Raw genomic sequence first — 26,447 nt, 5'->3', positions numbered from 1 at the left:
CAATCCATCCATTTCAAAATGGCTGTTTACAGAAAACACTGACTGTAGAAGGGATAATCTGTGAAAAAATTTACGTGCCACTTTATTCTTTCCTTTACTCATTCTCTCCCCTATTCTTCCTCTTACATTCCCAGGACAGAAAAAAACTAATTTAATGCAAAAAATACTTTTTGCATATTCTTACAGGTCTCCTGTGTAGGCATACATGCTGCCCATTGTTCAAGGCCGTATTCCTGCCTCATTCTTTCCGTCAGTTTCATGTGAAAGTCACTCCCGATCCACCTCCTGCAAGCCATTTTTTTCTAATGAGACACATTGTATGGACACCTGTGGGCTACCATTTCTATTGGAGGGGTTATGGGTGGGGGCGTGGCAGCATTGCCAGCTTTTAATCGAGACTCGTTGACTAATCGCCCAAGGATTAGGCTCTTAGACAAGGCCTCTTTCATTCTGACACTCCATATACCGCAAAGACTGAGTGGAGATGGAGAGGGCGGGGGGAATTTTTCGGGGGAATGGGGGAGGGAGTACAGATGGCATACTGTACCTGGATGTGCTTTGTTTGATCATGCCTGAGCCCTCTGCATGAACACACACACACACACTTATCCTGAGGCTGGATCTTTCCCCAATTCTCTCGCTGGAGACACCTCTGCATATTTCTCACACCAATCACCTTCCGTGTTTCTAACCGAGGAGCGATTTTAAACAGTAAAACAATTGTATCATTTCACTTTATGCCTTTTGAACACAATGCTCACCATACAGAACGAAGATGACATGTTTTTTGGGAGCCTTGCCCTTTCTTCAGGCCACTTACATACAAACATCACTTGTTTGTAAGTGGAAGTAATACATTCGTGCACAGATCCTCTCTGACTGAGATTGAGTTTAGCATGCCGTGAACAGTTTGTGTATGTGCATTTGGGAGTGGGCTGTGGGCCTGTATATTGTTGTATGTAAATGAAGCAGGGAGACGCCATCAGCGTTCTGTGGTGTAACACTGTCCTGATGTTGCCCAGACCCCTCTGCTGTGAATAGCAGGGTTTGATGAGGTCCTTTACAACATACAGTACACATAGGGAACACCCGCAGACACAATTTTAGGCTCTGAAACAGAGAAAGAAAAAGAAAACACACATGCACAATGCCCTGTTTTAAGCTATGGCACATACAGTATATATTTTTGAATCTGCATCTATATTTAGAAAGTTCAATTAAGGATTCATTTTTGCTATGCTATGACCATCTAGCATCTCCTCAAGTGTTAATTAAGTTTCCAGTGTAGATGGTGTCTGATCTGATCTCCTGCTGCAGTTCAAGGATATTCTTTCATGTTCAAGGTCCTTTGCAAAAGAATGCCTAGATTTTCCAGATAATTTATTTCTAGTTTCTGCCAATCAAAGCTGGAAAGGTGTGACATGCAGTTTTTCTGCATTCTCAGTTTGCACAGTATGCATCTAAAGCCTGAGTGAGTTTCAGGTTTCACACACCTCTCGGTGCAACCTGCTACACACTAAGCCCTCTTTGAATAGAACACGGCACAGAGCAAGCACAGGCCCAGGACAACTTTGTAACATGACAAAAGAGGGCAAACAGCACAGTGATTCTTGTCTTTTTCAAAGGCTTCTGCTGGGGTAGCACGTTCCAGAGGTCCTCCATTGTTACTTGATTAACTTTGCCTCAAGTGTCTGTTTGCCCTTAGTGACCTTAAACTTGTCAGGATCTTCAGAAGTTTTTCTTGTGTCTGATTTGTTACGGTGACAGCTTTTGTAAAGGTCACGCATGTGTGGCAGGTGGACCGGGCTCAGGTGTGCAACGTCAGTTCCATGTTTGCTTAGTGGTCTTATGTGTTCTCAACTGTGTACACTCTCAAGTAGCCTTGGCTCAAGCAAACATGGACGAAGAAACGTACGTGAGGAAGCCATTATGATTAAATATCAGGCTCTTAGAATCATAATCTGCTCCCTGAACCTGGATTAGGAAGTTCCTTTTCTTTTGTTGAATTGTACCGTTCAACTTCTGAGGATCTATTTCTCTGTGTTTGTTCTCAAATACGTACCATGGCCTGTTGTTTGTCCAGTCACAGGAGCAGCCCGGCAGCGGCTGCCAACCTGGCTCGGCAGTTTGTGTGCTGTTTCACTCAGCTGGTGTGGAAAACGATAACAAAGGAAATAAATTAAACAGCACTAAGGCATTTGTGGTTGAGGAGATAGAAAAGTGAGACATACTTTACAGAGAATGGGAGGGGCAAGCTAGAAGCTGAGACGGCAGGATATGAATAGGTGTGTGTTTACGTGTGTGTGTGTGTGTGTGTGTGTGCATGTGTGACTGTGTATGTTAAAAAGCTTTGTTTACGAAGCACAGGGCTGGGAACTAAGTGCTGGGCCCTCCAGGTGTGTGTGCCGGTGGTTGTTGGGGCTTGCGAGGCCCGCTGCAGAGGTGGCTACGTGACAGTGGTAATGATAGGTTGTGGCGGGTGTAGACATGAGTGCATGTGTGTGCTGCCGCAGGCAAGTGTTAGCTTGGCTCCTGATGACATACACGCACACACACACACACACACACACACACACACACACACAAGCCTGTGCACAGAGTTTACAATGTACCTTAAATCAGACTTCACGCCCCACGCAACACGAGCAATTAGGTGCATGACATCAAGACAAGTGAGCACTTGCCAAATGAGGAGGGCCAAGTTCTAAAAGGCTGGGGACACATAATCCTCAACCAACCAGCTCCTTTCTAAAATGCGGATGCTTCAATCAGATGACTGAGGGGTCAAGTTCAGGTTGAGCTGTAACCTAGCAGAGAGGGTCAAGTGCCACGGTCTTGTCTGATTGCGTCTGACCTGTTGACGTAACAAGGTTGTCTGAGTTTTTAGCTCCTGTATCCCAGGTATGAACAATTGAATTAGTTTGTATTTACTGGTTATATGTGCTGCATCAGGTCATTGTATCAAACTGTCACACATACAGCTCAGACCCATAAGTCCCTTAACTACCAATTTATATAATGATATTTGTTTGGACGTATAACCTATAGTTTCAAGCCTAGTTTTGCTTTTCAGTTGGCAGTGTGAGCCTAAGCAACCTAATAAAAAAATGCTGCAAGCATTAAGTTTATTAGTAAGATAAAAGAAAAAGATCAACAGTTCTAAATGTTTTTTTTCTTCTAATACATATACCAACTTGTTAAGACATATTTAAAATAGTTTTTGCACTTCTCAGAGCTAAAGTACAAATGGAAAAAAAATTGTAGCACCAGCCAAAGATCAACAAGTGGATGCTTTTATAAAGGCACATGTGCTCAGCTCTGCAGATGTTACAATTAGTTTCTTGACAAGCACATACCTGGAGATCATTAAATGGGTTCTTTGACGCACTACCATCTCCTTTCATTTACAGTAATGCTTAAAGATAATAGTGCTGCTTGACAAAGATGCTCATTGTTGTGGCTTGCAGCAAGGCCTTGCATCTTGGGGAAATGGAAGTATAGCTGCGGCTAGCCGCCCCGTACAATAAAGCTCTCAGGAGAAGCCTTTCAGAGCTGAGGCGTTCCGCAATGGTCTCACCACTGCAGCCGCATCCGTTCGCCCAGTTCTGTGCTTCTCTGTTCTGTGATACCGCAATATGCGAAAACACATACACACACACACACACACACACACACAGAGGAGAGAGATAGAGAAACAGGGGAGACAACAGACAAGCTATTGTTTTGTCATACATACTATGAACGACTCATGTCTGAATGTCTGATCTTAAAGAATGAACTGCAGTTTTGTGTTTGACAGTTGAGTCACTGCTACATGCTTTATGTCAAGATGACTCTTCAACATTTCAGCAACAATTAAAAGAAACATATAGGTTAATGGCATGGCAGGCTTTTAGAGAGTACCCAGTCATCCTGCCTGGAAATGGCATCTTGCCACATATCATAAGAGCAAAGTAATAAAAATTTACTCCATGACAGATGAGCAGTGGGAACCCACGCGTTTTGTTTGGTAGCTTTTGTCCACAAAGACCGGACCCCACCGTCAGGTGCGCCTGTATAAGTCCTCGTGGGATTATTTTTCTATTAGATTTTATATTCTGAATTGAACTCTAATAAGACTGAGTTCAAAGAAGTAAAGAGGATATTTCCTGCTGTCTCAGGGCTTAGTGCTAGTTCAAAGATATCCAACTGTTGACAGCAGCTGGTCTTGACTGTATAAAGAAGCTACTACTGAACCGCTTTAGTCGATCCCCAACAGTACAACACTAAAGATCCCCCCCATGCTCTGTAGTAGAAGGCTTTATGATTTAGACAGTAATAAGCTGTTTGGAGGGGTATCAAAGCTACTTCCATTTCTGACTCTTGTTGTTTCTGTTGAGTTTATTTCATTTTCAGAGACACCAGTGCCCAGAGGCAGTGTCAATGCTTATATTTGTGATTTTGTTGGCAAAAGAACAATGCCTTAGTTTAGGCAGTGCATTCCTGATTATTGACTCACTGTGGTATGGAGAAGGATTAGTGAGCGCTTTGGCTTTCTGATTCTTCAGCTTTGGCTCGTGAGCAACACCTTGTTGTATCTATGACAACAGGCATCACAAGGAACAGCGATTTCACCACCAACTGGTTCAACAGAAAGTCTGTGCTGGTGCTTGTGCAAGGAGGGTCACTTAAGAGTGGAGAAGTGGGAAATGTTTGCTTGACATAGCTGAATGCAGCTGAACCTTTGCATTGAGTACTTGCAATGTTTTTTTTTTTTTTTTTTTTCCCTACTGCAGAATGAATTCAGAAGTTAGTATCGTGTATGTTCAGTAGAAATTGTTTGATAGGGTAGAGAGATGGTGGTTTATAGTTTCTGCAAAAGGAGCTGGTCCCATTCTGACAGTCCAAATCACCTGTGTCCGGCTAGCCCACATGTTGTCTATGGTGAGATGGCCCGATAGCTGGGACTGAGGCAGCATTGTTGATGACCTGCTCCTCAATCTTATCAGCAGGAGCCCACAGGACCCATATCAAGCATCCTGGAAAAGACTTGCACTGACATCATAGCCTCTAGGGTCTACCCTGGTTATATTTTGAATCTTGGGAACATGCCTCTTGGTTTCACAATGTCGCATTAAGAAAATGAAACAAGATAATCTTACATAATCTTGGTTTTAATTTGAACACTTTACTAGCTGTTTTGAATCTAACAACTAAAATGAAACCCAAGGTGTAAGCTAAGGCTTACTTGGTATCGAACGTCATATCAATCACTATAAATAAAAATAATAAATAAAAGTTTAGGGCTGCTAAATGTTGGATTTTATAAATCATTTTGGATATAGAATTAGCTCAGACTCATCCTATTGTAAGGATTATAGACTCGGCGCTCATTTTTTAGTAAGTTCTGTCTTTCTTTTACATGAATAGTCCAGTGAAGGATGTCTGAGTTTGATTGAATGCTGCATTCGGTTCAGCATGGTTGCGTTGCAAGTTGTTAACTGAATTTTGTTGTTGAATGTTGTACAGTATGTGGGAAACATAATGCTCGCAAGCTCTGAAGCAGCGGTGTCATGTTCGGCATGTCATGTTTAGGATTTCTTCTCCTAAAATGCTTCCTAAAATGCATGTCTCAGCACTGGTGATTAGTTGTCAAACTTACTTTTCAAACTGTGTCACTAACAAGCACTGATAAGTAAGGTATTTAGGGCATTTAACAACCCTGTCATGTGTAATTAAAGGTGATATAGCTTGGCAGGCCAGACAGCTGACAAATATGCCAAGTGGGGGAAAACCCATCAGTTTGGAGCCATCAGAGTTACTGAATGTTTCCACACTCCTGTTCACCTATTGTGTGTTGTAAAAAATAATAATTTCCAGTGATCTGTGTTTTGAAAGTTTTGAATTTACTGTACTTTTGACTACAAGTACTGTAATGTAATAATCCCACATTCAAAATGTTACTTTAAATGTTATCTGCAAAGTAAGAAATGTAAAAGTACTCATTATGCAGCAAGACTCATTTTCATAATAATTACATTGTTTGGTTGTAGTAACAATAAAGTAGGCAGAAACAATAACACAACAGCTATTTTATATGTACAAAGCTTATAGTACAAAATATTCATAAAGTAAGTAAAATAATAGTAATAAAAATAGACCAGACTCCTGAAAGTAAGCATGGATAGCTGCTAAAAATAGTGCATAACTGGTGAAAGAAAAAACACCAAATATTCTTCGTGATAGCTGAAAAGTCAGGGGGACGTAACGTAACTGGAAATGACAGCTGAGTCGATTGTTGTGGAACTGGACCTGGCCTTTTCAGGCGCCCACAACAAGTGGTTTTGTTTGTCACTGTCCCTTTGTTGGCACTGTCAGGTTCTCATGCCTATTAGGTTGCTGTAGACGAATGGGCACTGCCCCGTGTTGTGCCATTGGCTGGCACTTGTCAGATGATCACCTGCTTGCTCGACGGGAATCTTTCTAGATTGCTTAAATAGAGAGACGTGCAACCTTTGTCTTTTTACATTATAGTCTTACAGTGTCAATAGATTACATACCTGTTATGTTTGTCTGCGGTCACACTAACATACCAACCATATTTTCTTTTGGATTAATGTGAATAAACATTCATTTTCTGTGAGAATGTATTGCTGGGAGTGTAGTTGGATGTGTTAACCCTGCCATGCTCATAAGGAAGTTGTATATATTATTTTTCTGATGGCTCATCCCTGTGTGGGCACTTGGATACTGGCTCTTTGGAAACAAAATTTCCCTGCCAATAATGAAGTGCTGCAGGCTTTAACCATAGACTCATGGTGTAAGGCAGCGTGGGAAGTTTGGTGAACTTCCTGACCCCACGCACCACCACATCACATTGACCCTCATCACGTGACAAAGGAATGTTCCGCATCTTTTGTTTTAACGTCCATGGCACTCATGGAGTTGAGAGCAATTTTACATACTATAGAATAATCAGTAGCATGGCATTGTGCCTCCCCATTCTGCTCCAGTGTTGTTCCTAAACAGGATTTGCAGGCAGCTCTCTCCTGCATCTTTTAAATCACTTCAAGCGCTACTGAAGCCTTTTTCAACCAAAGCGGGCACCAATCTAATGGCATCATTTGGGCCTGCACGCATCGAGAGAATCAAACCCCTTTTTTGCAACGCTTAAGGTTTTGTGAACAGGGGAAAACAAAAGGCCGGCCCAGTGAAGCGCATCTCGGCTGGCGGGCTGAATAGAGGGGCCCCTTTCATGGCTGTTTATGAGCACCCCTCTTCAAAAACACACATACAAATCAAATCCAGTTCTCCCAGTGGCTCCTCTGATACATGCATGATAGCAGGGAGAGGAGGGAGCAGGGTGCCTGTGGTGCCTCTCTTCCTTTTCTTTCTAGATTGCAGTTGATGGAACTCGTGAACTCACCTTTTACTGTCCAACCCATCAATTTGTTTTGGGTCTATCTATCCAGTGAGAAACTGTTTTAGCTCAATCTCTTACACAATTAGTTTCACTAGATGTTTATATTATAAAGAAAGTCTAGTATAGATGTAAATTTCCTGATTACTTTGTGTAAAAGTGTGCACATGTGCACGTTCAGGGTTACCGGAAAACAATGAAAAAGAATTGATGCTTATGCAAACGTATCCATGGGTCAGACATAGGAGGAAAAGAACTGACAACATTTGAACAAATTGTGCGTCATTCCACCATGAAGTAGATCTTCTGGTAACTATACCTTTTCCGCTCTGTGTCATATCTTGTTAAACAGGTAGGGTTTGATGGACAGGAGGAATTTGTTTGTAATGGCAGGCTATTCTGTGGGTGTTCTTAAGCAAACAGTGTGGTGCTATGTCCTGTTTTTATGAGTTTCACACGTCACTGTTCAAACTATCAAACAGGCTGGTCCCCAAGAGTACATGGAGGAGAGCAAACAGTGTATTAATACTTCACCACTCTGACCTTCTGCTAACTTTATACACACATAGACAAACACACACACACCTTTAACTAATGCATACTATGCTGTGCAAAACATGTGTGAGATGCAACTGAAGAAAATGGTGTTGCTGTAAACCAAATCCAACTTTTGTTTCATATTAAAGTGCCTTAGCATTTGAGGGTAATTGATGGGAGCGTGTGGAACAAGCTGATGCTATAGTCCAGCTCAGTTTTGCTCTTAGTTTACAGCTTTAACAATTAAAAAAAATATATATATAAATCTCTTTATTGTAGTTGATGATGTTTCATTGTCATTGCATTGCACACTGGGTAATGGCATTGCTTTTTTTAATGCAACACAGGTCTCATAAACATGGCTGCTGGGTGCTGTGTGTCATGTTTAAGTAGCATATGAGTGCCCCATTTTAGGCTTTGTGTGCTGGACTAATTGGGTGGGAATTCTGTGGGAAACTTTGAAAGCTCGTAAAAAGATGTATTTTCAAGTGCTCCCCCAAATTCCTGCAAAGCGCGCTGAAACAGTACAATGTCTATTTTTATTAATGGCATGGAATAATATAGGGGAAACGTGTAGCGTTCCCTGGTTGGTGCAGAGATCAGTGTGTCTCTGGCAGATTTAGTTTATGTAAGCATGTGTAATGTAGTTAGTACGTGTCTGGACTTGTGTGTCATTTCAGCGTGCCTTTACAGTACTGCCAAGCTCCCTGCCATTTTGTTCTATTATCCAAATATAAAGGAACCAAACAACACCTACTGCTGCGCGAGATCCCTCTGCGATCCTCTCTTTTACTGTTCTTTTCTTTTCCGCTTGTTTTAAATCTGTCTTCGATATATGAGGCATTCCTGTGCGGTTGTGTAACATGATTTGAGATGAATAGGGAAAGCAACTGAGACAGAGAGAGAGAGAGAGAGAAAGGGAAGAAAGACAGAGGGAGAGAGGTTTGTCTTGCTGGGTTTCATGTCCTACAGTGTGCTCATATTTCTCAGCCCGCTTTACAGTTGTGAGTAGTTGGCTTATCGTTGGCCTCCTCAGCTCTTTCCGTCATGCATGGCCTACATTAATCTCTCTTGTGTACTGTAAACCACCCTTAATAACGCTGCACACGATTTTAGCAAACATCTTAATAACGGCCTCCCTCATTATCAACCCACACGGGGAAAAATTAGTGATTGCAAGTCACCTCTGTAGCGTGGTTCACAAATAAGTCAAAGAATAAGACGACAACGACGACGAGTGTATGCACCTTTAAAAAAATAAACTTTTTTTTATTAATGAAAGGATGGACAGACTATTGGTATTCTTCATGGATTGAGTCTAAAGAATCTGCCATGTAAAAAGTGTATGTAAAGGTTTCTGCAGCTTATGCAGAGACAGCAACGATGAGAGTTAAGCGCAGGTTTGAACATAGGGTGTTGCTCTAGAGGGTGCTGTTTACTGAGGAAATGTGCTTGCCTCCCCCTTTCCCCCCAATACTCACTTTGATAAAATCTTAATCTTTTCACTTTCTAACAAGCATAAAGTCTTGAAAACATACTACTGTTAAAAATCTATGAAGGCAAATCTGTTGGTTTATATTTTTTAAGACAGTCAGATAGAAATCTAATAAATAAAATGACATTTTCTGCTATAAAATATTTTAAAGAATATGTGGCATTGCGCTGCAGGGCCTCTTTGACATGACATTAGGCTGTCCCCACTATAATCCCTCTGTGTGTGTGTGTCTTGCTCACCTGTGGCTCCCATTCCACACACACAACAATGTGCAAACGCCTGAAGATGTTTACACAGATTTCACACAGCCAACAAGGGCAGATGATGAGCTGTCAGGCAGATCTCCCCTGGAATTGAGATGGGGAAGAATGTGTCTGTGGCGATAGTTACACCTGTGCTGTCTGTGGTTTCCTGCGGCATTATTGCAGAGTGTAATCCCTAACATCGCCCGTGTTTATGCTTGTGTTTTAGTTACAAGCCCGATAACTTGCATGCTTTAGAGCTTAGATGGGACTTCTGCTTCACCTACTCCTCAGTCTGGCCCAAGGGCATCCTCCCCAGCCTGCCACACACAGTCTCCACCCCAGTATGTATGGATGCAGTATACAAACACAATAGTTTTGAGCGTGTGTCATCAGTTACTCACTATATATTCACAAGTAAGCATGTATAGAAATTAGGAGTCTTACAAGTCTGTGTTCTTTTAAAGGTTGTTATGTAAAAGATGGTGTTCAAACTCCGTTCTAAAATTAGAATGTGCAAAGCCATATTTCTGTTGATTTGGACTTGGATTGCCGTAATAGGATCATTTACAGGGAACATTAAATTGGGGTTGTTTCCTGATGTACTCTGAATATTTGAGGAGGTCCTTTTTTGCGTGTGTGTGTGTTGTTTTATATGGTTAGTATTTCGTCACGAGTGACGCCGGCTGCACCGCTGAGGTCATGAGTGGGGAGGAGAAAGTTCCAGTGCCAGCGACTGAACTCAATTTTTATTTTAGTGAATCTGCTAAATTTAGAGCCCAGCCGTGGCCAGTAATTCGTCCCGAGCTCCCTGAATGACACACCTTTCGAGAAATGACTCTTAACATCTGCTATTTTTATCATGATCCAACATTTCCCCTTGTTTTTCTCCTTTTCTTTCCTCTCTGTGTTTCGAAGAGAGGCGCTGTAAAAGATGCAGTTCTGTTTTTCATTTATAAGATTTGTTGGGTGGATTATTAAAGAGAGGATCCTAATTCCCACTAAAGGACGGATATGCTTCAGCTGTGTTTATGAAAACACTGTGCTCTGACGTTAGTAGCAGTAGAGAACCAGTAACAGGTCCTCTCTGCTAACACACCCTCCTTACACCACTGCCCAGTGAAAGGTCTGTTGTAATGGTGACATTTCAGCTCTTCAAAGTTTCATGGCCAATTGCATAATGACATTTGGTTTGGAGCAGAACAAACCATGACAGTGCATAAAGTTAGAAATGACAACATGTGCTGACTAAGACATTACATAAAACCTAGCCTAACATATGAACAGTATTGAAACCTTGCGGTTCTTCTACAGTCTGATGTGACATTGATGAGATCCACCTGTCGCTCGGCTGTTATTTCTGCCTCTGACCCATTATTGTCAAATGGCGCGCTGCTCCACCGTTAAGTGGCCAGTGTTTTGGATTCTGGTCCTGTGGGTTGAGGCTTTGAACCATTTTCCATTCATACCTCATATTACATGCTCCAACACCGTTTTACCTAAATGAATCCAGCTGAACTAATGGAGAATGAAGACTTAGGCAGATTTGGCAATGGAATATTATATGTACGTGTGTGAAGTGACATTTGTCTTCTTTTTTTCAGAGTTAATCCAGATTCTTGGAATGAGACTTCGACCTTCTTTCCATGGATCCTCTGGTGAGTATTTATTTCTATGTGTGTTTCAGTGCTACAGGTCTGTTTTCCAAACCTCTGCTGTGTACAACATCTTCTTAACAATGTGTCCCTGTTGTTGTACCTTAATTGTCATAAGATGATGCTATGTACTTATCTATCTTGTTTGTCCAGTATATTTACTGTATGCCATGAAGTCTTTGTGGTTGTCCACACGTGGGCGGATCCAGCCAGCCCAGATGCACTAAACACTTTATCTGTAACAAGGTGGACATGTTCCAGAAACGTTGAGTGTGATTGTGGCTTAGGCTTATAAAAGTGATGCAACCGCTGCGTTAACTGTTGGCACAACTCGTAGCCAACTGCTCTTAACTGTTTAGCTGGGTGATGTTTGTTGTGGTGTACTTGAAAGAGTGCTCTCATTCTCAAAATGGCATCTGAACACAAATAATTTAATTATGCTTCTCTACAAAGCCATCCATCCATCACTACTGTTTGTAACTGTGCTTGTGGTACTGAGTGTACTTAGCCACTCTCCCACATCCCATCACCACACTCCCTCCCTAGTGGTGCCCCCTATGTTTTACTCCTGCTTTCAGCTGGTTCATCCACTACCAACCAGTGTGTGTTTGTCAGCATGTCACCCCAGGGTGATGCCCCTCTCTCAGCCCCTTGGGGCCTTTTTTGACTCCACAGCACTGTGTGTTTGCCCAGTCATTTGGTAGCCGGATACTGGGTTGAATTGTTAACTACAGCGGGTCAGCCTGTGCCCCACTACCCCCGGCCTTCTCTGCTCTCCCCCAACCTGCTGTTTCCTAATCTCCATGGCAATGGGTCAGGAATTTGTTTTCTCCTATGTGCCCACTGCCAGCCACGTCCCCGCCGCCCTCCATCACCACCGCTCCCTCTTCTCTTCATCCTCTCCGCCTCTAAGCGTCCAATCGTAAGGCAGCTAGACTGTGTCACATGGTCAGGAAGTGTTGAGGGTGCATCCCACTTGGTGAAGCGATATCAGTGGATCGCTGCTTTCCTCTTGCCGGGAATGAAAGCTTAAGGGGTAAATGTGTGGGATTTGTTTGGTGGGAAAGTGAGTACAGTTGTCAGTGATTTCCTGACACAAAGGATTTTTTAACATTGTTATACATCTTCAGAAACTCACATGCACTTATATAGACCCAGGTTTTGTGGAGGCTGCATTGTGTTTGTGGGAGCAGACCCACATGTGGTTTATAATCTGCAACTTATTATATATTCTGTGTAAGCTGCTTAAATCATCCTCCTGCAGCCATTTCATCATCATCATCATCATCATTCCACTCCTGTTTATTTTTGCATTGCAATAATTAAGAGAGGTTTAAAACAACGAGGGAGTATACATTGTTGTTGTGTACCAGTCTATTTCCATGCATCACATTGTACTGAAATGCAGCACAAAGGGAATGACATATCTTGCATTTCTCCTATGTTGGTGACACAGTTCTTCAGTCTAATTCCCATCATTGTCACAACAAATTAACAAGCTGTGTGTGTGTGTGTTTTATTCTTTACATGTGTTATTAGCTTAGGGCAGGTGAGTGTTTGCCTACCGTTCTCCTTTTATGAAGTGTTTGTCTAAGGAATGCACCACGTCCGATTTGTCATTGACTCTTATTGTTCAGCTCATCCAACTAGTGCCTTGAGTTTGAGTTGTGCTGAGCCTCAGCAACTGAGAGATATGTGCTTTTCTGACTCTTCTCCTTCCTTCTGTTTTGTTTGGTGTATTTACACATGTTCTTTGGTGGAAAACTTTTAAGGTTTGTGGCTGGATTCAGATGAAAAATGCTTTGTGAAAAGTGAAAGATGATTAATTAAATATTAGAATGAAGAATTAATAAAGGTTTAAATAAAAGCTAGAGCTCGAGCCTGGCTCATGATCCCAATGTGTAAATATACAGGATGGAAGGCTCTTGTTTTTGACTGTGTCAGTTGAGATAGGACATTACACAGCTTGTGTAAGGAAATCGGATGGAAGTACAGTTGACCAGACGTCATCATCTAGATATACAAACTCTGATTAGCAGAAAAGTCTCTCTTGTTTTGTGGTAATGAGGAAGACTCAGCCAACTAATCCATCCCACTGCACTTGATTGTGAGCACAAGCATTATAAATGTCAAGTGCAGGTTTTATGCTTCTCCCCCCTCCCTGCCCCCCAAGTTTAATTGTTTGGTATTTAGCATCCTGACTACAAAGAATTGCGTTGACCTTTCAGTCGTTATTTGAGTAAATGTCTGGATATCTGTGTAAAAACAAGTACAGTATATACATAAGTACAGTAAATTGTAAGTATGTGCAGCATGTGTGCCTGTGTGTTTGTGCGGCTGTCATCCTGTGCCACCATCTGGGTGGTCCTCACGGCTGGTTTCATGGTAATCCCCCTGTCCCATAAATCAGTGTCCTGGCTCGGGCCGGGAGCTGATGCTGTGTGACCACTGGAGCAAGGGGCTAGAGGCACTGAGCCGAGACTCCAGCCGCTGTCCTGCCCTGGCCTGGCCACACGTCAGCTCTCCACACCACCTTTAAAATAACTCGTTACGCATGGATAACTTTGGGAAACGACCTCAGCTCCATGTACACACGATCCCCCAACAATGCAAGTCACAGTAGAAATTGAGCGAGCTTTCATAAACTGTAGCACCCAAATATATATATTATTTAGTTCCAACCTCAACGCTGAACAATTTTCAAAACTTCTACATTATTTTTTCTTTTTGCAATTTTCAAATACCTGCTAATATTATGCATTTGTTTGTTCTGGCTAGTGGCTATCAACCTGAAGTGACTTTTGATAGCCTTCTAGAGTGGTGCTCTCAGTTCAAATGTTTCTGTCTGACTGAAAGTGCTAAGATTAAAGCCATATCTTAGTCTTTGTAGGGACCGTACCTCTGACTGAGAATGAGGAGGGAGGATGAAGGCCTGTCCTAGCTGTCTGGCTTGCATATAGCTCTCCACTGAGCTTTTATCTAGGGAGATTGGTTGCAACTCTGTCCAGACCTGGCTCCCAGGGAGTGCACAGTCCTGAGACCTGTGGCATTAATAAAGATAATGCTGTTTGGAATAATAACAGTCAATTCTGCCCAATAGAGGAGAGAGACAACAGACACAAGTGTAGCAGAATACAAAAGAAGCCAAGATGAAAGGCTGAAAGGCAGGCCCGTGCACCTCTCTGACTCTCTTGTGGGAAGTGATGGAACCTATATCAACAGACTCACACACAAACATATTGAGAGGAACCCTATGCCAATTTTGACCTTCGGGTGCCATGACGCAGAAATGCAATTTGTTCTTTTGTTTGCCAAGATCACAGAGGGAGAGCACTGACTTGTCTTTCTTTTTATTCTTACTCATTTTTTCCACTCGCTCCCCTCCTTTTCATTCTCTGTCTTCCCCATTGCCTTCAGTGAGTGCAATTTAGTTTGAAGAGCAGGTGGTCTTTTTTGAATTTCACAGTGCTTTTGGCTCCCACCTCAGGCGTGTGGGGCTTTCAGTTGGAGTCAGTCATGTAGGCCAGGATTAGAAGGGTGGAAGAGAAGGAGGGGGAGCTTCAGTAAGAATCTTGGTGTTGGCGACCTCAGCGTCCTGCAGTCAGAACCATGCAGAGTGCAGATTGAAAGAGTTATTTTGTTGCTAAAGCCCTCAGTCGCACCCCAGATGGCTTTTGTGCTGGCCAGGGACATGCTTGGGGATGGGGTTAAAGCAATGGAGTACTTTTGGACTTGGTGAGTCTCTGGGCTCAGCAGGTAAAACACAGAATGAGAAGTCAAAAAGGTTGCAGTCTTGGCACTTTTCAACTTCAATTCTGAACAGTGGACTGAAACAAAATAGGTGGATTAGAGCAAAGGGAAGACTTTATTTCTCAGCACACCCACAAACATGCATACACACACACACACACCCATATACAGTACACAGTGAGCTTAAGGCCTCTGAACATCCACCCATGTTAAGACTTAGTAAAGCATTTCATCTGATGTCATGTAAGACAAACAAATGGGTAGAAGAGATGGAGGGAAATGTGCTGTGTCAGCTGTTTCAGTGGACGTTTTTTTCTCCTCTTACTCACAATTTCCTCATTGCATAAAACTGCACCAACCATATTATGATTTCATTGCTTTACCTTTGATCTAGGTTTCATCACATGCTGCTAATTAGTAACCCCGTTACTTCTTTTTATGGTCAATTATTTTTATCTGTCCAACTTTCTCGATGGTAATGTCTAGACAAGTAATCAGTAATTTGTCAATAATAATAAAGAGATATAGTGATAGATGTGCTGCATTTCCTGTGTCATTGCTTGTATTGAAATACCCTTGAACATGAGAACTTAACAACCTGGTTCCTATGAACTGCCCTATTTTTCAAATTTTATGATGAAGTAATAAAAATTAAGTATGGCACTGGAATGGTGATCGGCTAACTCAGCCTCAGTGTCGACTTGAAATGACGTAGGGGTGGCTTGGATATGTCAGTCACTGGTATTTGGCAAAGGCAAAATCAAATCACCCCACAGAAAAGGCCTGACAAGAAGGCCATGTCAGAGTGAATAATGGTGTGATAACAAAATGATCGTTTCAATCAGAAAATCAAGCTATGGTCTGTGCTGTAAATCAAAGAGGGAGGAGTGATTTGGTTGGACTGCTCTGTTTGCCATTTTGGGTTTGTCCCCAGAGTGTTTGTCATGGAGGTTTCACAAGTGGCCACTTCTACTCGCACTGATAAACAGCAGGGATTGGATCCAGACCTAGCTGGGTTCTAGCTGGAGCCCCGGGGCTTGTAACCACACAGACTGGGAATGTTGCTCATTTGTTTATTATTGGTGATATTTGCTTGCTCGTAATCCCTTGCCGGATTAGCCTTGATGTGTTCTTCATCCCACCTTTTTCCGCTGTCGCCATCTCTGACATTTGAATCAAGAGTTATGGTGTTTTGTTGATATGTGCACTAGCATTTATGCACATATGTGCATGCACCGGCATTCTTCTAGTGTGTTGATTCATGAATGGACAATGAATGCTCGTCCCAAAAAAAAAAAAAAAAAAACTACCTTCATTTAATCCTGTGGTCGTGGAAAAGATGTTAAGGAAGTTAATGTGTTTCAGAAGGGTAAAATTATTGGCATGCATCAAGCAAAGAAAACATCTAAGGAGATTTCTAAAACTACTAAAATTGGGAGAACTGTCCAACATATTATTGAAAACTGAAAGAATAGTGGGGGACCATCATCTTCGAGAAAGAGATGTGGTCAGAAAAAAATATTTTTCGTTCGTTTTACGTTCAAGTGAAATCAAATCGTAGAAAAACAACAGTAGAACTCACGGCTATGTTTAGTTCAGGTTATTCTAACAATGGATTTTTTTCTTCCCTGATGGCCTGATTCTAACGACGTATTAGAGTGTGTGACTTTTATTTTGGACGGGCGGTGTATGTTACTGTGTGTGTCCCATTACACGTGTTGCTGAAGGATGTTTGTAATCAACGGAGTTTGACACTTATCCCCACTAACTACATCCCATGTAACCCCCTGATCCGTGTCAATAGGAAAACTTTGTTAGTGTGGCTGATACTTTATCATGTGCCAGGACATCTTGCTCTGTGGCCGTGTTTTTGGCTGCAGGGATGTTTGGACTGGAAAGTGTTTTTTGTCTTTTCTTTTTCAAATGGAACACTCTGAAAATCCTGTAGGAACCAATTAATCAAAGACGGTGGAGGTCAGGGTGGCGTCATTAGGAAATTACTGATGTCATGAAGAAGGAGAAAGTGGTCACAGTGGTGCTTAAGTGTCTGCAGCATGTTTTGCGAAACCACTGGCCAAGAGTCACCTGGATCGAAGATGGAACAGGGTTTACTGCGCAGGTCTTACTTGTTCAGTGTGACCTTTAAAGAGCTGATCACCAAATGCTCCATAAATCTGTTTCCAGTTTCAAAACAAGACCATGCACCCGCTCATTATCATGCCGCACTCTTTCACCCACACAGCCTTTTGATGGGTAAGCAGCCCTGCAAATCTGCACAAACACTTAGGCCCTGTACTGTACACAGTCCCCACTCCACCAGTTGCTCCCACAAGCATATACAGAAGCAGATACACCAACACTGCATGACTGACAGACGTATAGCATGTAATTATCTATGTTTATGTGTGTGGGCTTTGAGGCCAAAAGGTTATGAAAGACAGCTCATAATTTTTGGAACACTTGACTTGAACTTGGATCAGCGTGTACTGGACCTAATTGGAGGAAGGCCACTCCTTTTTCAAGTCGTTTAGGGCACATTCTTGTCAAATCATGAAGAAAAGGGTTTTCATGTTTAACTGATTTTGATTGTTTTAGATAACAAAGACATAGTCTTTTCTCTAGGCCTAGTAGTTTCAGTAACTATTTGAAGTCTATAGATACACAAGGTCTATGGATCACTTGTGTTTTTTATTGTGGGATTTTCATTAGGTTAAACCCAGAGAGTTCAACGTTTCAAATCTGAACATAAGCTCAGCTCAGCAAAACCTCAAACACCAGAGGGCTATCAATCCCTTAAACCACTCAATAAAGACACTTGGGTGAGACCGACAGGCTGAATGTTTGACCCTCCCTCTACAAACTTTCTTACCCTCCACAGAAAGTTGTTTTACTCACTGCACATGGAAGCCCTCCAACTGAAGCAGTCACAGCTGATCTTCATGGGGTGTTTGTTAATTGGTAGTTTTTGGTAAGCGTTGATATGCTCCGCCATGCATATCTTCCTCTGTGTCCCCTGCATTATTTGCCTTTTTTAAGTGTCCTTTAATTGGCTGCACAGTCACAGTCCCCTGCTTTAACTGTCCCCTGTGGAACCTGAATGTGGCCTATTTGACCCCGGGGCCCCGGGGTGAAAACCTCATATTTGGCGAGCAAAACTAGCAACCGTTAACTTTTTTTTTTTTCTTTTGTATTCATGCCAAATTCTCCCTTCAACTTCTTATTTTTTTCTCTGCCCCTCTTTCTGTCTTTAATGTGAATTTTGAAGGTGATCTCTTTTTCATAGGGACACACTTCCACCTCTGAAAACTAAAATCAACTCGTTTTCATCACCTTTTCATAATCCTTGCCTACCTCGTGTTTGTTTGACTGCCTGCCAGCCTCAGTCCTGCAGTTCTGTCAACATGGTAACATGTCTACCTCCTCAGCCTCAGATTCAGGCTCTGAATGACCCTGACATCTCATACATCTGGCCATGGCTTCTCCCTATACCAGCCACTTCCAACTGGGCTGCATCAGCAGTACTGAAAGACCTGAGAGTACTGTGATCCCAGCATGGGGTGTATGGCTGTGCGGCTGCACTACACTTTAATCCCCTTCCCTTTTAACCACAATAGGAAACACGTGCTTACTCTGTGTAGGGTACAGGCCCACCATGGGAGAAGCTGTTTACCTTAACTGTAAAACTAACATTTCACAGCTCCTGTGACCACTCCTGGTCACTACTTCTGCTAGGTAAAAAAAGGTGAAAGAAGATTACTGGGTGACGTTTTAGTTTTAGACAAGATAGTAAGTCACTGATGTCGGTGCTGAATAAATACTCACCTTGTAAAGTTCAGCACATAAAAGTGTTTTTCCACAGTATGGTCACAAAGAGAGGAGAGTTAAATGGTCTAATTTGTCTTTTTAAAGATCTGCTTGATGTAACTTTATTATCCTCTTAAATTTTCATTCCAAAAGTGAGGTTTTGGTCAAGGTACAGCAATGATTATCACACTTCTGTGCTTCTTGGTGAGAGAATTTTAGGATTTTTATAGATGTGTGGAGTAAATCTCATTATTTTTCAACACCCACAACAGACGTCTAAGGTCATGGTCCTTGTCGCTAAAGTTCCACGTACCAGGTTTCAGTGGTAAGACAGTTGTTTCTGTGCAGGCAGAGAGCTACAACAGAGCGATGCAGTGGTGTAAAACAGGAACCAGCAGCCATATGCCAAGTCGGAGAACAGGAAATAAACTCCAGATGAAGATACTACATACTGTGGTTTATTTTACCGGTGTGTGTATGTTGTCAGAAATGTGTGCTGTTAAGACTGACTGTGACTGTCTTTGGACATCACAGCATTTACATGTACACTAAATTCTTAAACATGCAGCCGATGTACGTATTTATCTATGAGTTGAAGAACTCAGTTTATATGCTTGTCTCCTTTTAAACATTACACTCTTCTTTTGTGACATGTTACTATAGCTTAATAAAGTAAAAAGGCTTTCTTGCAGCAGATGCCATGGTTGCATTCATGTATTATGTAGTCGCAAATTACTTACATGACTATCCAAAACACCATATTAGACATTTGCTAGGTTTGTGCATTAAATGTTCAGTGACTGCATTTCAAACCTTACTTCAGGATGTCCTTCAAAGCATCAAGAATGACTTTACAAACAACAACGTATTTTTGACATGAATGTTGAAAAGTTTATGCCATTGGGGACCAATTCCCAACTCCTGGCTGTGTAACTTAATCAGATGCTGGACTCCAAAGGTGTGGCAGGTGATCTGAGGGATGAGTGAGCTCTTCCTGGTGTAACAGTAGCCTCGGCCAGCTTTCCCACTTGCCTTGCCCTACTCTGTCCTTTCCTGTCTTATCTGTGCATCCAGTGCAATCTACCCCAGGATGAAGCCTCTCTGATCCTTCATTCCCCTCACTACCAGTCTTCTTGGCTGGTCTTCTCAGATGTCACTGTGGAGAGAGAGTGGCCTGTTTGAGTTGAACTTGAGTTAGGCAGACTGACAGAGTCCTGACACCCCACTGTAGACAACTGTCTAAACTTCCTGCCACCCACAACTTCCCACCCTCTGACTTCTAATGCACCAAGGGTAAAAAGAACGAGATATTACGCGGGTGTATTTAGGAACTGACACTAGCACACCAGTGTTTCTTTTTTTTCAAGACTCAACAAAAAAATCTATAACTTGTAAATAAAGTTGAGACTTGGTTGTTGGTTGGGCCACGGGGATATGCTGATGTAGTTGAAGGGCTGAATGCATATCCTCTACGAATGAGACTTGTACTCCCTTCAACTTTGTTTGGGTTTTGTTTTACCCAGTCGAACAGCAGACAACCACCTCCTTTTGCATGTGACTTAGATTCCAATAGTTGGATTACAAGTAGTATTTATATACTCACTATGTTTATCACTCTGACTGTGCTTTATCAACCATTTGTTATCTGCAAAAAAAAAACAACAAAAAAACAATTAGGTTTGTAAAAGAAGCTATTTTTACACAAATTTAACCAGCTTAAACACACCAGTGCTCGTGAACTCAAATAGGACTTGAATCATTTGCTAATCATCGAATTTAATTCTTGCCAGAAATACTATAAACATGTTTGCACATGTGCTCATTCCATCGCAGAACTTCCAAACAGCAGTCAGGCAATGCAGAAAGGTGTCTTATCGACGCCCTCTATGATTTTCTTTGACAGAAAAAAATGAAGAAATACTTTTATTGCATTCTTATTCAAGGTTATCTGTGGACTCATTTTAGTATACAGTGTATAGTCCATAGTCCGTACATGTCGTATATTTACTGTATCCTGCAAGTTGTACAGTATGCACATTTGAGTCAGTATTTCCAGGTCTGGCAGTTTGTGTATATTCACAAAAACAAGAATGTTTGTCAGGCACAATCTGATTATGCTGCAAGCATGTCTGTGTGTGTGTGTGTGTGTGTGTTGCACAGACTTGAATGTCGAACTTTAAATGTGCGTGTGGGCTTACAGACCTCAGCTCAGAGATGTAATCTGATTTGTACAAAGGAACGGGTCGTTTCATATGACTGGTTTAAAGGACCACTGGCCCGAGTTTGTGCCTTGTGTCACTGAGTGGTGTGTGTGTGTTTGTGTCTGTCTGTGTGTAGTAATGCATGTACCATATATGAACTTGCATGCTTATACAGTTTTAATAAGTATTTATTAGGTTTTCACCATGTACATGTCTATAGTTTTTACAAACTGAGCTGCAGACATGTTAGCATTTGTTACTGTAGGCTCTTATACAGCACAAATAGAAAGATGTTCAAGTTTGCTTTGTGGCTGGACAAAGCAAAATACGGCGTTTATTCTGTTGCTTTTGGTTTTAAATAAGATTTACCTTGGAGAGAGTTAGATGAAACTAAGGCCACTGCTAATTAAACATGGATTAAAGTGCAACTCTGCCTCAGACTCTGCTGCAAGTTTTGTTTGCAACTGCATCTGTTTACACATCTCTAACAGCCAGCTTTATTTTAAACTAATGGACCATCAGAAAATTATATCAAATAATTAAAGTCATCTTATAGCCTCAGCCCTATTAAGAGGACTGCCCTATCCCCTGAAAGCCTTGCCTCTCTGAATTTAACATTGATGTTTTTTCAAGGGTGGAGATTCTCTGTTGTTTTACAGAGCTGGAGGTCGTCCATCATGGGATTTTCATTGGAGAGTGGCTGCAGGAGATGACCACAGTAACAGAAAGTGAGCTTGCGTGAGCGTGTGTTAGTGTGTCATCTGGTCTAGTTAGTAAATCCATTTTTTTTAACATCTGGGGGTCATCAGTTGCAGTCAAACCCCTACACAAGTGAAAGAGGTCTATCTCGTCTCGCCTTTTTTTTGAGGCATTCAAGTGTGTGTGCTTGGCGTTTGGCTGTATGTGTTGTCTTTCATGTGTGGAGAGCTCATAAGCCGGACAATGCAGTGGACAGGAAGCTCTGATCCCATCAGGAGTGTCAGCAGGGGCAGTTTTTCATAAAGTAGTAATCTCGCCACACAAAGGGTTGTCCAATATTAGAGAGAGCCCCTACCTCTGAGGTAATCAAGACCTGACCAACCCTTCTCCTGGATTGCCAGCCTTGTAAACATTACTTCATCTGAAGGCTTAGCCTAGCTGCATGCAGCGCCAACCTGCTAGTGATGATAACTCACTTAGCTCAGTGTGATAGTTTGAAAAAAAAAAAAAAAACGGAAATATAAGAAGGGATAGAAAATAAATGAGACCGGCATACAACTACCTATGGTGCCTGATGCCAGGGAAAGGTATTTTAAAAGGGAGAGGAAAGAAAGAATCATTTTACCATGTCTTCCAGAAACTCTGGGAAGCAATTTGCCAGTATTCAGTTTCTCTCCCTGCCGTCCTGTTATTGCTGTTTTCCCCTCAACTCTTGGAGCCTTCAAACCTGAAAGGAGGTTCTTCAGTTCATGCTTTGTGTCACTCGGAAACAGTGCATTTGTTTCCACGGTAACAAGTCTGGGACAGTGAAACTCAGGAGCAGAGAGCACCTTTGTCTGTGAATGGATCAAGAGGGACCCAAGCTGTCAGTGGTCCAGAGAGCACAAGCTTCAGTCTCGAACATGTTCGTGTACGGAAATCTGAAAGTTTCTTAATCCAATATCTACTTCAACCTGTTGGCCTTATAAATTAAATCCACCACACAACCACACATTGTAAATGGTAGACACTGTAACTGCTTCATTTTTCTGAACTTCCAGGTACTGCAGACCTCTAATGAAACCTTAGATTTACATAAAACAGATCTGAGATGATCTATGTCGTTTGACTTTTTTAATGTGCTGTGAAGATACTGGAGAAGGTCTGAGTCATATGGTCATTATAGAGCAGTTTGGATTGTGAGCAACGGACACTTTTTTTTGTCATTTTATATTGTTACAGTGTGCAACTTTGACATGATTCATTAACCTTAAGCACTGTGTACATGTGGCCCATGCCTTCACTTTTTGTGTTAGGGTCAGGGTTAGCATTAACCAATCAATATGTCGCCCTGTTTTGTCTGACTAATGTTCTTGTGAGATTTGTAGAAGCAAAATAAGCAAGTCTTTGACAGGAAACAAACAAAAAACCCTATAGTCCAGTTTTATGAAAGCTATTTATATGTCTAAATTTGACTAAAACATTATATGTGACCGATACCGTTACCGCTTACCTTTGAATGAGTCCCTGTGTGAATCACTTCATTTCTCCACACTATCTTTTTCAGATTATCTCAGGTGAACATCAAACAGGAGGCTGACTAATGGAAACATGATCTTGAAAGATTAAACAGGTAGGAATGACTCTGTTTTTTTTTTTTAATCTTTATTCTGTGGAATATGTGGTCACACACAGTGTATATCATTAGTTGCTATAAACAACCAGAGTGTCTTCTATGATTAATTTGGACGTGGCAACGGTAGTTCGCATATATATCTATATAAGAGACATGATCAGGGTGGTGGCACTGGCTTTGTGCCCATCTTCTTTTATTGTGTAACTCAAGTCATGACAGCACAGTAAAGAATGCAGTGGCACAGAGATATCACTTCAAACACGGCTTCTCTCAGGAGCCTCAGATCCTTTCATTGCTGAATGAAGATATGCTTTGATGGCCCACCACGGAGTCTGTGTCCTTGAAAGGAACCTGTTGATGGGGTTGATGGGGTTGTGTGGGGTGGCTGAATGAGTAGTACTGTATATGTGCGTCTGTCAGCATAGCTGTGGGGGTTCTCGGTGGAGGTCAAATATGCTTAACCCCAACATGAGTCGTCTTTTTCTATAGATTTTAGGCTTGGATTATCTTCATTTTTCTGTTCTACTAGGTTCTCTCAGTAAATGAAGGGGAACTGTGTGTGTGGATGGCAGGGAGCCAGCAGACAGGTACAGTAGATGTGCTGATGAAGGAAGGAGATAGGGGCCGGCCTCAGTCGCAGCCGCAGGCACAGTCAGGCGTACACAGGCAGGCTGAGACTCAGAGGCAGGTTGGGGCCTGATTTTCTACGCTGATGCTGCTCTACTGGCTCAACTCCAAGGTGAGGCATAGGAGACAGACGTGGGAAGGGAAAAACTAGAACAGAGGGCAAAAGAAAGATAGAGAAAATCAGGTAATGGGGAGACTGTTGAGAGGTGAAGCATAAAGAGCATACAACCAAAACTGGGGATAGATTATACAAGCGTTAACAAAAGGCACGAGAATGTATGTAGCTTAGGCCAGGTGAAGCAACCTGGAAAGGAACAATAATGTGTGAGGCCCAGAGAGAAGGAAAGTGCAATAGGAAGAGTTCGAGAATGAGGCCACATCCTGTACGTGACTCCTCGCAGGTAAACCTGCTCAGTGCAGACAGGCAGAATGAAGATGAGAAAAACTGATGGATGACTTCTTATCCATTGACATGTTGCTCCTTCCTTGAGCAACGAACAGGCGGGACGAGCCGGTCCTGCCACTTTGCTGCCATGACAACCATAACACTGAGTGGATGGTGTGCGGGGGCAGACATGGTAATGTCATTTTGTGGGAGGTTGTGCATACACAGGTAAAACAAAGTATGGGTTGTCAAGAGGTCGCCTACCTGCATTACCTCACCTTTAACATTTCCTGATGTTGTAAAAAAAAAAAAAAAGCAGCACTGATCAGCACTGCTGTTACACTCATCATGCTGTAAAACAACACAAATCCTGATCTTAAACCGTGTACACACTCACATTCTCGACAAAATGTGACATTTCACTTCTTTAATAACAGACATGACACAGATCTTTGTAATCAGGACTTTTTTTTTACCCTGGAGTAATACTTTTGTGACATCTTAATTCTGGTATTCGACTGACAAATAGCTAGCTCCATCTACTCGGAGCAGGTCTAAGTGATTTGTGTCCACACTGTTGGAAGCATAACACACAGCCGTTTGCCACCACTCGTAATGTGATAATTTCAACTGCGGATGAGGGTTTGGGTGGTTCTGCAACTGCAACTTTTTAATGCCAATTTTAATCCTCGAGCCTTTTTTTTGTGTGGAAAGTTTGCAAAAGCGGCCAAAACTGTTTTTCTAAAGCAATCGGCACAGTGGAGGTTTGTGTTAATCAGTTTTGGGTGGTTCTCTGGTTAATTGTAGTAACATATTAAAAGTTAGCTTTTAAATTAAAAAAACAAAGTTGCCAGAAAGGCCTGTAACTTTCTTTATTACGGGGTATGAGAAACATGTGTCAACATTTAAGTTTCAAGTGGTTTTTGGCCTCAGTCAATCATTAGTTTCTGTATTATGTTTCTAGGATCATACTAAATCCAGGTTTGGACGGCGGATGAGAATCTCCTCCAGCAGATGTTTCGTCCTGGCATGGCCGCTGACAGCCTGAGCTCCATCATTGACAATCTCACTCTGATGATCTGGTGCCAGAAGCTTGACTCAAGGAAGCTGTGACACAAGCTCAGCAGGACATTGGAGTGTATTCGGCTGCCCAGACATTAGAGAACACGTCAGTCCAACGTATCTGGAGAGATGCTTGACAGGAACTCTGTCAACTGAACCAGGATTAATATATCCCTACATATGCACCTGCTTTTAATATTCTTTGTTTATTTACACTGTAGTTGTGACATTGACTGTGCTGTTTTGGATACGATATCGAAAAGTGCAGGAACTGTAAATGAAAACCGCCAGATGCTATTTTAATTTTTATGGAAATGGTATGGAGAGAGTACCTACACCAGTCAGGTGTCACCTGACCAGTCACCAGTCATATATATATAGTATAGTATAGTAGAGCTGTAGTTAAGACCACTAATGTCTCCTGTTATGTAAAACAAATTAATACATATTTGATCAAAATTCCTCAGAAGGGTTACTGACATCTTCTAATTGAGATTACAAAGAAGCCTTTGTCATCCAGGTGGTGATGAATGCAAAGGAAAACTCTCCTATTGACACTACATTTTACTGTGACACATTGGCAGCTCATCTCAATGTTGCTGTCAAACTGTTTATTCCCATGATGATTTATAGCCTCATAAATTGTGTTGTGTCTGTGAAATCCTATAACCAGAAATAAAAAAAATAAAAAAAGAAATGTAGCCCAGCTGCTATCTGTTTATTTTGTCAGTGAAGCTGCAGATCTATGAGGTTGATAACTGATGAGAAACTTACGATAATTACGTTCGTTATGTGTCTGCAAATATGTGTGCTGTTATTGTTTGTAACGCTGGCTTCATTAGTAGTTAGACCAGTATCTGCCAGTCCTTAGTTCTATCACTTTCTTTCTTTCTTCATATATATATATATATATATATATATATATGTGTGTGTGTGTGTGTGTGTGTGTCAGGAAATCACAGGGCTTTTTAATACC

At 41.8% G+C, this 26,447-nt stretch overlaps 1 long non-coding RNA gene across 1 annotated transcript in view; it reads left to right on the top strand.

Moving 5' to 3' along the window:
• LOC113159704 overlaps positions 1–26,181 on the top strand; it is a 46,930-nt gene extending 20,749 nt beyond the window's left edge. Inside the window, exons 2-4 of the long non-coding RNA XR_003298637.1 lie at positions 11,278–11,331; positions 23,329–23,394; positions 25,374–26,181. This is a non-coding gene — a long non-coding RNA (uncharacterized LOC113159704). The remainder of the gene's footprint in view (positions 1–11,277; positions 11,332–23,328; positions 23,395–25,373) is intronic.
• The last annotated feature ends 266 nt before the right edge of the window (positions 26,182–26,447 follow it).

The sequence above is a fragment of the Anabas testudineus genome, chromosome 8 (genome assembly GCF_900324465.2).
Source record: "Anabas testudineus chromosome 8, fAnaTes1.2, whole genome shotgun sequence".
Lineage (NCBI taxonomy): Eukaryota > Metazoa > Chordata > Actinopteri > Anabantiformes > Anabantidae > Anabas > Anabas testudineus.
The sequence above is the reverse complement of the archived record's forward strand: the minus strand, read 5'-3'. Positions and strand labels throughout refer to the sequence as shown.